This window comes from Apium graveolens, chromosome 7, assembly GCF_009905375.1.
Source record: "Apium graveolens cultivar Ventura chromosome 7, ASM990537v1, whole genome shotgun sequence".
Classification (NCBI taxonomy): domain Eukaryota; kingdom Viridiplantae; phylum Streptophyta; class Magnoliopsida; order Apiales; family Apiaceae; genus Apium; species Apium graveolens.
In genome coordinates, this window is record NC_133653.1 from 37,433,190 (window position 1) to 37,445,754 (window position 12,565).

Genomic DNA, 12,565 nt, shown 5'->3' on the forward strand with positions numbered 1-12,565 from the left:
GGGTTGAATATAGTGTTTATACAATCAAATCGATTTATTAACACAAGTATGTAACAGTAATCAAGTTTATTCAATATAATAAACTCTGTTACAATAGAACATTTGTTCTCTCTCATTGATGAACAATATCACTAAGAGCTGCTAGGGTTACAATGAATAATCTTCTCTCGTGAATGATAACACATATAGTGTAAACCCTAAGCTGTGTTTATATAGTACACAGTTACAAGATATTTTCTAATTGATATAGAATATAATTCTGTCTCCTAAAATATATCAATCAGATATTATCTTTTACAAGTCTTCTAGTCCTCTAACTCTTCTTGCATATCTTCCTTTGTTTTAGTCCAGATCCTCTCCTGTAAATCAGCCGCATTCCTTATCTGAAGTTCCCGCACTTAAGTCCTGATATAAATCCTGATGGCCTTAAGTTCTGATATTAAGTTCTGACGTTAGTAAGTTCTGATTTCCAGTAAGTCCTGATAAGTCCTGGTTTAAGTTCCGAAACTAAACACAATAGTTTAGACATGACATCACAAATATATCTATCAGATAGACAATCAGGGCTTCCTAAGTAAAATCATGTTAGAAGATATTACATTCATAAGTTATCATATCCTATAAATTTTCCAACACCTACATAACCGAGTCGAAGGGGAATTACTTTGCCCAATAGAAAGTTACGGGCATCTGTACCTCTGTCCATTAAACTAACCAGTAACCACACCAAGTCACCAGCAACAATTTCAGTGAATTTAATATGCCGACAAATAAATACCTCTGGTTCAGGGAGTGTACTTAAACCACGGTCATTTCTCTCATCCAGTATTCCACAATTAACTCAATTCAAAAGCCATAATTATTTTAATAAGGAATATAAAAATCAACATAACATGATAGACTTGGCACCGAAATAAGGTATATAAAGGACTATTCAGATTATTGTCGAAAGAAAATAGGATAAAATAGCAAGTGTTGATGGCAGTATAAATTTAAAGTTGGTATACAAAAGAATTAGTCTGTTAAGAAACAGTAAATATATACCTAGATTATATAATCTACAAGAGGGCTGAACTTACCACATCTATAGAATTCCCTGGGAACAATTGAAAGATCTGTTATCTGTATGATCGCATTCTTTCCTAAAAGTTGCAGCATCGAGCCTGACCTCTTCCCAACTTGTCCCATAGACATATCATTTGCCTCAGATATTGATAATGAGCAAAAAATAATGTTCCACGCAACCATATTGACAAAACTTCCAACTATGGGAGTATTCAATAGGTCTCGAGCTGTTAAACTATTCAACCCACATTCCCATGCTCACATCCTCCATCTTAAATAGCTTCTTATAGAGAAACAAACACAGATTTGTTGATCTCAGTAAATGGTACTTCATGTGTGATCAACTTCTCCAATTCAAGTTCCTGGAGATACACACTGATACATTAGTATTTGTACCAACTACCAAGACAGTTTGCCTATGTTAAACAATAAAAGTACTTTGAATTGTATAGAATCCAAGGAAGTTTACCTTGTTCATGTATTTTTCAACTACAGATGACAGGTCAGAACGAGGTTTGTAGTTCCGAAAGAAACTACCTTTGAGAGTCCTTTCACTCAATAGATTTATGGGGCTAGTCTTAAAGAAAACATCTTTATGTGGAACTTTCACTAGCACAACAATAACCCAACCCTGTCAATATGGTTTATTTGAGTTAAGAATTCTAGATATGATCATTTGCAAGAACTTATGAGACCACATAGTCGTCATAACCACTAAAGAGAACATACATCATGTACACATTCAAATGCTGAAATCATGGCATCTATATGCCCGGTACACTCGATACTTCTGTCCACTCCTCCATTGCTCATTTCAATAATAACCTAGACAATGAGATTGAGTCATTCATGAAATTTTAATTAGACAGATAAATATATAGAGGAGCTTTGTTAGGAAAAATATTGTATTAACCAACCTCTTGAACTATTTTTTATGGTCTTTTGGGTTCACAAACTCTGTTACACCAAACTTCCTTGCTGTACACAAAAATTCATCATCTTCATTAGTCAGTTCTTCGCTATTATGATTCATTTAAATTTCACAATGTAGACGCAAGCTTACAATACTCAAATCTGTTTGAATTCAGATCAACACCGATAATTCTGGAAGCCCCTGCAATTCTTGCTCCTTCCACTGCCTAATCACAAGAATGACAATTTTACCATATTAATTTTACCAGACACCGGAAACAAAGTAAAACTACAGGACAGGAAGATGAAACAACAAGAACTTACAGCAAGGCCTACAGCTCCTAATCCATAAACAGAACCAATGCACTATATCAAATATGATTACAAACATTAAATACCCCATCCCATTTAACATACTCAGTTTTTAGTACTTGCAACTAATTTATATTTAATCAACAAAAATGTTGTACTTACCTATCACCGGTTGTTTCTCTATCAGCCTCAGCCCTCTGTTTACACAATTCCTCTATTAGACTCCATGACTCCTTCAAAAAGTCTTTCGATTTACACGATCCCGACGCTGATTTAATTTCCTGGGAAACAAAAAGTTTTAAAAACGAACACTAAAATTGTCAATAAAGTGTGTCTAAAAGGGCGCGCGAGAGAGAGAGAGAGAAAGAGAGAGAGAGAGACCAAAACTAAGTTAAAAATTGAGAGTGAGGATATATCAGAACTCTCTCCCTAATTGAAACCCAAATTAATCTCGTTGAACCTGTTCAATTGAAGCATATACTTCCTCCTCCAATTCTCCATTGAAAAAGCACTTTTCACATCCATTTGAAAGACAGTAAACTTTTTGTGAGCAGCATAAGCCAAAAATATCCTTGTGGCTTCCAATCTAGCAACTGGTGCAAATGTTTCATCATAGTCAATTCCCTCCTGTTGAGAATATCCTTTTGCAACCAACATTGCCTTATTCCTTGTAATTATGCCATCACTATCAGTTTTGTTTCTGAATACCCACTTTGTACCAACAACAGATCTGTTCTTTGGTCTTGGCACTAGGGTCCAGACTTTGTTTCTATCAAATTCATTTAACTCTTCCTGCATTTCTTGCACCCAATCAGCATCTTGAAGAGCTTCTTCCACTTTTTTTGGTTCAGTCTGAGAAAGAAAAGAATTGTAAAGACATTCAATTGAAGTAGTTATTCTAGGTCTGACTCCTGCATCAGGATTTCCAATTATTAAGTCAGGGGTATGTGATTTAGTCCACTTCCTTGCAGATGGAAGGTTTTCTCTAGAACTGGATGCTCCCCCATGATCCATGCTATCTTCATCAACATTTTATGATTCTCCCCCTGAAACTATGCTCTCTGAGTTGGATTCTTCAGAATTTAGATTTTCAGAACTATCAGAACTTGGCTTATCAGAACTTGATGAATCAGAACTTGAAGAGCCAGTTGTCTGTTCTGATGCTTCTTGAGATGTGGTTGTATCTTCAGTATGCTCCCCCTGCACAGGTGCATCTTTCTTTGGCGTAGTCATCACAGTTTCAATAACATCAGAGTTTAATCCATCAAAGTTTGCAGTATCAGGATTTAGACTGTCAGGTTTTCCAATATCAGAATTTAAGTCTTCATTTTCAAATCTCAGCTGATCATGATCATTGAAATCTTCAAGTTCAGTAATCTTCTTATCATCAAAAGAGACATTGATAGATTCCATGACCACTCTTGTTCTCAAGTTATAGACTCTGAAGGCTTTTGTGGAAAGTGGATATCCAACAAAGATTCCTTCATCAGCTTTTAGATCAAATTTGGATAGCTGTTCAGGATGAGTCTTAAGAACAAAACACTTGCATCCAAATACATGAAAATACTTCAGATTTGGCTTCTTTTTCTTCACCATCTCATATGGTGTCTTTCCTTGCTTGTTAATGAGTGTTGCATTTTGAGTAAAACAAGCAGTCTGCACAGTTTCATCCCAGAAATAGGTTGGAAGCTTTGCTTCATCAAGCATTGTACGTGCAGCTTCAATGAGAGTTTTATTCTTTCTTTCAACAACTCCATTTTGCTGTGGAGTTCCAGGAGCAGAAAATTCCTGCTTGATTCCACGGTTTTTGCAGAACTCTTCCATTATCAAATTCTTGAACTCAGTACCATTATCACTTCTTATTATTTTCACAAAATCTTTGACCAATTTATCCAGTTGCCTGACATGATCAATCAAGATAGATGCATTTTCACTTTTTGTGTGCAATAAATACACCCATTTGTATCTGGTGAACTCATCCACTATGACATAGCATATTTCTTCTTTGTAATAGACATGACATTTACTGGACCAAATAGATCAACATGTAGAAGGTGATAAGGCTCAAGAATTGATGATTCAGTTTTGCTCTTGAATGAGGACTTCCTTTATTTAGCCTTCTGACAAGAATCACAAAGGCCATCAGGAGCAAATACTGACTTTGGCAGTCCTCTCACAAGATCTTTCTTGACTAGTTCATTTATATTGTTGAAATTTAAATGAGAGAGTTTCTTGTGCCAATTCCAGCTTTCTTCAATTGATGCTCTACTCATCAGACATATTGCAGAACCATCAGTACTTGTTGGAAGCTTGGCTTCATAAATGTTACCACGCTTGTATCCTTTCAGAACAACTTTGCCTGTAGATTTACTTACAACTTCACAGTGTCCTTCAAAGAAATCCACATGATAACCTCTGTCACAGATTTGACTGACACTCAGCAGATTGTGTTTAAGTCCTGAGACCAGAGCTACTTCTTTAATGATGACGTTCCCAATATTGATATTGTCATATCCCAATGTTTTTCCAATATTGCCATCTCCATAAGAAACACTTGGGCCAGCCTTCTCCACAAAGTCTGATAGCAGGGCTTTATTTCCAGTCATATGTCCTGAACATCCACTGTCCAGAACTAGGATGTTTTTCTTGTTGCCCTGCAATCTTAAAGACCACTAATGATTAGTTTTAAGGACCCAAATTTGATTGGATCCTTTGGCCTTATTAAGTTTGTTAACATTTGCAGCGGATTTAGCATCAGAGTTTATGTTAACATTTTTCTTATCAGAATTTACACTATCAGACTTTGAATCAGAACTTACACTAAAAGGAACAATGCTAACTTTCTTTAAAGAAGGTTTTATTTGATAATAATCACAGTACAGACTATGATATTCCTTACAAGTATAAATGGAATGCCATAAACTACCACAATGAAAACAAGGATTTTATGGCTAATATCTAACAGACTGACTCTTAACTCCTGACTTTGAAGGTAAGGAGTTTATGTTCTTATTCTTCCTGCAAAAAGAAGCCAGATGGTTAGAACTTCTACAGTTATGACATGTTTTTCTAGGAGCATCAGGAACAGGCTTATAATCATTGCTTTTATTCACACCTTCCTTTCCATTCCTATTTTTTGTAGGTGATTTTACCTTGTTTGCATTCTTAACATCTTTCAGCTTATGCTTAAGCTGCTTCTTTGTCATTAAGCCTACGTTTACTTCAGTTGTCTTTTCCTGTTTTAGTTTGTCAGAGGTTAATTCCTTTTTAACTTCTGATTTCTCAGTATTAGACTTTACAGCTACAAACTTAACAGGTTTTAACTTTGGCTTTTGTTTAACAGCTATAGGCTTAATATCTACAGTTCCTTTATCGTTCTTATCCTCTCCATAACCTAAGCCCTCTTTCCAGAAGCAAGAATGAATATGCTTACTTGATTCCTGCATTTATATAGTTTTTACATCATCAATTGGAACTTGTACATATTGGAATCATGCACAAGTTGGGGGAGATTGTTAGGCATAATTAATGATATCGGCAGAAAATATCAGAAGTTCATATCAAAACTTATATCAACGGATGATGATGATATCAACAGATAATGATATCAACGGATAATGATATCAACGGATAATGATATCAACGGATGATGATGTCGACGGATGATGAAATCAGGACTTGTCACATCAGTTGATCTTTGATAAGGAAAAGAAAACAGGAACTCAATGCGGTGAAGGACTTTTTTTAGAAGCATTGTATTAGGTTTCCTTGTTGTTAATAGAATAGGATTCCTTATATATTGAGCAGTTGTGCTCTATATAAAGTACAAATTAGGTTCGTTCTATAAGCATTGCGAACATTGTTATATCTTTCGCATAACCTAACAGCTCTCAAGGATATTTGTTCATCCTTTCGAGAGAGTACATTTGTAATCAGTTTTTATTTATTAATATAAAAACTATTGATTCTGTTGAAGCTTTGTCGAATTGATTGTATTAACTGTATTCACCCCCCCCCCTCTACAGTTGATTAAGGGCCTAACAAAGGCCAAGATTAACTGACAAAGGAATGTCACAATTCAACAGGATATGCAGAGATTTGCTAGGCCGGAAATGAAAAGCTTTAGAGATAACTTAAAGTAGGGTTAATTACATTTCTTTGCATGTCATGTAGATTAGTAAAACACTGGTCCTTTTTTTTAATCATATCAAATAGATCTAGTTTTCTTGCAACTCTCTCAAGGAAGAAGCCGAGTTCTTAACATACCAAGAACCCATAATTTGTAGCAAAATACTAGCTTGATTTTTATATAAAATTAAGTGAGTTTGGAAATATTGTGTGCACTGTCTTTAGTTCAGTTAGCATAATATTGTTACATTTCTTATCTGTTTTGGTCACCTAGTTAAAGAAAATGAAAAAAGCCTTTAAAATTGTCTAAAACAAATTCACCCTCCCTCTATGTTGTATTCATTACATAACAAGTGGTATCAGAGCAAAATTTGAAAGCAAACAGATTCAAGATCTTTGAAGAATGAGTACACTGAAAATCAGTAGTATCAAAATTCCTGCCTTTGACAAAGCTAACTATACTCTATGGAAAAAGAAGATGATGCTTTTGAGAATGGCTAATCCCATGTATGTTCAGATTCTATAAAACGGTCCTTTCATACCTATGGAGAGGGTTGAGGAATCTACAGATGGAGACATGGTTATCCCAGCTCACTATGATCCTAAAGTTCCTTCAAAGTATATAGAACCTGAGAAAGAGAAAGTTGCTCTTGATAGTGGTCTGCAACTAATTCTTATGGAGTCACTAGACAATGTAATGTTCAACAACATTGTCAATTGTGATACTATAAAGCAGATCTGGGAGAAGATTGAAATACTTTGTGAAGGTATAGAGGAGGATAGATCAAACCAAAGGAGGATACTAATTTCACAGCATGAGGGTTTTATGGAAAAGCCAAAGGAAAATATAACTGATGTCTTTGAAAGATTCAACAAGCTGATTAATGACTTGCAGCTTCATGACAAGTACTATGAAGCTGAGGAGGTTAACTTGAAATTTTTGCTCACCCTTCCTGACCATTTAGAACAGAAGATTTCAGCTATAAGAGAAGGGAAAGACTTGAGCAGGATGACACTGGAAGTTTTGTATGGTATTCTAAAAACATATGAATTGGAAATGATTCAAAGAAAATCTTTGAGAGCTGGTCAAGGAGACATTGTACATGGTTCAAGTGCCCTAATTGTAAATGACATCCAGTCATCTGATGATGAGTTAGATGTTCAGACTCCAGTTGCTTCAAGCAGTGAGCAAAAGAACAAGGAACCACATAAGCTTGTTATTATGGAACTTGAAGAGGATGATTTCTACACCTTGGATGAATTGGATGAGCTATATCAGTCCATGGCTTACTTAGCAAGGAAATTATCTAACATTAGAGTAAAGAAGCCTAAATTCTTTAGAAATAAGGGACAGTCATCCAACAAGGACAACAGTTGGAAGGGAAAGACAGAGTTCAATTCTGGAAGCAAAAATGGCTACAAAACAAGATCTGTTGATAGGTCAAAGATCATATGCTTCAATTATAATGAATTGGGTCATTTTGCTACAGAATGTAGGAAGCCTAAAAGGGTGAAGAATGACAAGGCCTATCTTGAACTGGAGAAAAAGTATGAGGCTCTTCTAAGAAAATAACAGGGAAAACCTTATATTACAGAGGAAAAGAGTTGGGATGATTCAGGAAATGATGATGATGAGGAAGTAGGAAACTATGCACTCATGGCCTTGGAGCAAGGAGAGTCATCCTCATCAAAAGCACAGATACCAACTCTTAACACGATTGATTTAAATATAAGTCAATATAAGGAAACTGTTGAGAAAATGAGCATGGTAGCTGCTAATGAGGAGGTTAGCAGACTGACAAAGGCAAATGAAAAGCTTGAGAACGAGAAGCAAGAAACTGAGTTGTTGCTTGTGGATTTTTAGACAGTCAAGCAAGAAAATGAATATTTGGAAAACAAGCTGAAGTATGCTAATGAGATTAAAGCCGTGTTAAGAGAGAAGATCGAGAAGAATGAGGTGAAACTGAAATCATTTAGGAATGCATCTCAGTTAGTGGGTCACTATCATGAGAAGAATAAGCCATATACAAACATAGCTATTGGCTTGGATTATGATGCTTTGAACAACAACAAAAAGGTTGAAGGTGATAGAGGCAAAACCAAAGTAGATGAAGATGTCCCAGTTATACTGAGGAAAGTGGATGCACCTTTGTTTAAAGCATGTGAAGCAAATTTTAGTGAAGTTGAGTTGCTGATAAAGCAAGAACTTGCTGATGAACACAAAGAGAAGAAATGCACAGAATCAACTACAACTCCTAAAGCTAAGAAGAAGCCCATGGTGGATCAAGCACCCAAGAAACCAATGAAGGAAGTCAAAATTGAGAATGCAGGAAAGAAGAAGAAAAACAGAAATGGGAAAGTATGGGTAAACAAAAGTAATAACTTTGTATTTGATGCAGATGCTCCAAGAAAACATTGTCAAATATGTGGCTCTGTTAATTATCTAACTCACCTTTGCAAAAAGGTTGTTAGTAAGCCAGGAGTGGGAGCATGCAAGTAAAATGAAGGAAAAACTGAAGATCCCTACTCATTCTGTGACAAGTTTGATTGCATACCTTGCAACATGAAAGTAATGACAAGTTGCCACAAGTTGAGAGTTGATCTTAAGGAAATTAATATTGAGTCTTCAGCTAAAAAGGACAATGAACATCATTCAATGAATTCTATTCTTTCTGAATCATCAAACTCTACCTCTATCAAATTTTGTTAACAAGAGAAATGTACCCAACACTGCTTGGGTTGCTAAACACACCTAAACTCAGTGTGTGCAGGAAAAAGGAAGGAAAGTCATATGGATCATAGACAGTGGATGCTCAAGACACATGACATGTGATATGGCCCTGGTATCACAATTTGAGGAGAAGGCTGGCCCTTTGGTGACTTTTGAAGACAACAGCAAAGGATTCACAATGGGATATGACAAGATAATTTCTGGAAATATTATCATTGATGATGTAGCACTGGTAGCTAGTCTTGAAGTGAATCTTCTCTGTATCAGCCAATTTGAAGACAAAGGTTTCAAAGTTTTGTTTGACAAGGAAGAATGCACTTTTATTAGCAAGAAGACTGGTAAAGTTGCTCTAAAAGGAGCAAGAAAGGGAAGCTTATTTGTTGCAGACTTGAACTCAGCAAATGAGGATAAATTTTGTTGCTTCTACACCAAGGCATCTGTAGAAAAAAGCAAGCTATGGTATAAGAAGCTGTCTCACTTGAATTTCAAAGCAATAAACTCTCTAGTCAAAAAAGGAGTTAGTGAAAGATATGTCAAACCTGGAGTTTGCTCAAGATGAAATTTGTGATGCTTATCAAAAGGGAAAAATGAAAAGATCAATTCACAAGAGTATAACTTTAAATTCCATAAGTGCACCTTTGCAACTTATTCAGATGGATCTATTTGGACCAGTTAATGTCCTGTCAATTTCATGGAAGAGATATGCACTTGTGATGGTGGATGACTACTCAAGATATATATGGGTAGAATTTATGCACTCTAAAGATGAAATAAATCATAATTGAACACATCAAGAAGATTGAGAAGCGGGCTGACGATCAGAATTGTGTGAAAAGATTAAGGAGTGATAATGGAATAGAATTCATGAATGCAACCTTAACTGAATTCTGTAGAGACAATGGCATTGTTCAAGAATTCTCAGCTGCTAGAACACCTCAACAAAATGGGGTAGTTGAGAGAAAGAACAAAACACTAGTAGAGGCTGCTAGAATAATGCTGGAAGATGTAAAACTACCAACTAGTTTTTGGGAAGAAGCTGTGAACACTGCATGCTATACTCAAAACAGATATCTCATTAACAAGAATCTTGGAAAATTACCGTACTCAATCTTGTCTAAAAGGAAGCCTACTTTGAAGCATCTTCATGTGTTTGGAAGCAAGTGCTATATTTTGAAGGACAACTCTGAATATGTGGGAAAATTTGACTCTAAAGTTCTTGAGGCAATTTTTCTGGGATATTCATTGTAGAGAACTACATTATTGATGAACATCTAGCATTCTTATCCAGAAGATTTGTGTTGAGTGGCATTTATGACACTTTATAATGCTCTAATAAGCTTTGAATTGATGCATTTGTACTCAAGTTGTTAAGCGTTTTAACATGTTTTCAAGTATTTTTGCATTTCAGGCATTATCTAGGAAATCAGGTGAATTAGCATTATTTTGGGGCTAATTTGGTGTCAAGGTGGTTTTGGAATAAAAGCTCGTTTAAACCGGCTCGAAGCTGCAAGGAAAATGGAGAAAATAAGTTCTGGCAGAAGCCCAGCGCGCCCGCGCTGATCAAGCGCGCGGCCGCACTCAAAGTACAGGAAGCTAGCGTGCCCGCGCTGATCAAGCGCGCGGCCGCGCCGTGCCGGGATGGCAGAATCCTTTTTCTACTTGGTTTCCGAGAGAAAGAATTCTACGCTACATGGGGCTGCTATATAAACAACTTTAGTTCTTTTTTAAGAGATATATCAAGGGAGAGATATATCAGAGTGAGGAGAAGATGGCAAGAGACCTATAGCACAATTCAACAAAGGCAAAGACGATCTAGTTTATTCTTATGAATCTTTGTTTTGAGTTGTAAACTTGGATGCTCATTTCTTATTTTGTTGAACCTATACTCTTGTGTTAACTTTGGTTTAATTATTTGTTATAAAGACTACATTTGTTATACCATGCTTTCATCGGAACCCACGTTGATGATGAGTCCGATTATGGGCTAATCGTTATCGTGGGGCTCTAGTGGATTTATTTATGGATTTCTTTAGTTAAATTGTTTCAATGCCTTAGCATGTGGTGATTGTATGATAGCCTAGTATTGGTTTTACGTATTCGTCTTATGAGCGTCGCGAACTTATAAGATAGTGTGTTAATTCTTAATGAAGCGAAAGTGAATTTAAGGATTTAGAACTTGCCATGCTAGCATAGGTTCATGTATTTGGGATGCATGATTCATAGGTAATTTTAACCATCTTACTTGCCCTGTGTAATCAAGATAGATAACTTATGCTTAAATCGTTGTGTTGTCAAATTCTATAGACAAATAGGGTCTCAATATAATTGGTGTCTATTCAGCTTCTATCTCTTTTGTGGATGTCTGGTAGTATGGTACTCGTGCAACGAAAGTTGGCGTTTATCAGTTTCGTGTTATCTGATTAGTGTCATCACCATTGCATGTTAAGGTTGAGAACAATAAGGCTATTGAATGAAGTAATTAATGAAGTTAGAATCCCATGTCTGTCATATATATTAATTCAGTCAATCTTATTCTCATAGTTAAATTAGTTAGCGTAATTCTTAGTTATAACAATCACAATTTGTTATCATCTTAACATTAAATAATAACCATATCATCGGTGTATAAGTGCATAAATTAATCAATCAATCCAAGCAGTCTCTTTGGGAATGAACTAGAAAAGATTATATACTACTTGCGAACTCGTATACTTGCATGTATTATTAGCACGTGTTTAGCGACTAACAAGTTTTTGGCGCTGCTATCGGGGACTGCAGTGTTAATTTTTAGTTTATGTGTTTGTCATCAGTGGTCATTAAAATTCACTGACTCAGACATTTTTACTTATTTTTTTCCTTATCTTATTTCAGGTGATCTAGCGAGCGTGTATGCATACGCGTTCTCGGACTCGTAAGAGAAATCTGGATCAAGCCGAGGAAGAAGTAATAGTGGTTCGAAGAGAAGTCTTTGAAGAAGAAGAGAAGGTAAAAGAAAAAGAAAAATTTGAAGAACCAGTGGTAGTAGTGATGGGAGATCAAGCAGAAAATCCTAAGGCTTTGATGGACTATTCTTAGCCTAAGATCAATGACATTCAGTCAAGCATCATCAGACCAGCCATCTCGGCTAACACTTTTGAGATCAAAGCAGGCACGATTCAGATGATACAGAACTCAGTTCAGTTTGGGGGTTCTCCTACTAAAGACCCCAACATGCACATCACGGATTTCATCGAGATCTGCGATACTTTCAAGTTCAACGGTGTGACTGAGGATGCTATCAAGTTGCGACTCTTCCCATTCTCTCTTAGGGACAAAGCTAAGTGTTGGTTACATTCTCTACCACCAGGGTCTATCACTAAATGGGAAGATCTTGCTCAAAAATTTCTCACTAAATTCTTCCCTATGGAGAAGATTGCA

At 36.0% G+C, this 12,565-nt stretch overlaps 1 pseudogene; it reads right to left on the minus strand.

Annotated features, from left to right (window-relative positions):
* Positions 1-1,349: 1,349 nt before the first annotated feature.
* Positions 1,350-6,924, minus strand: LOC141673505 (alcohol dehydrogenase 1-like; annotated as a pseudogene).
* Between the last annotated feature and the right edge of the window lie 5,641 nt (positions 6,925-12,565).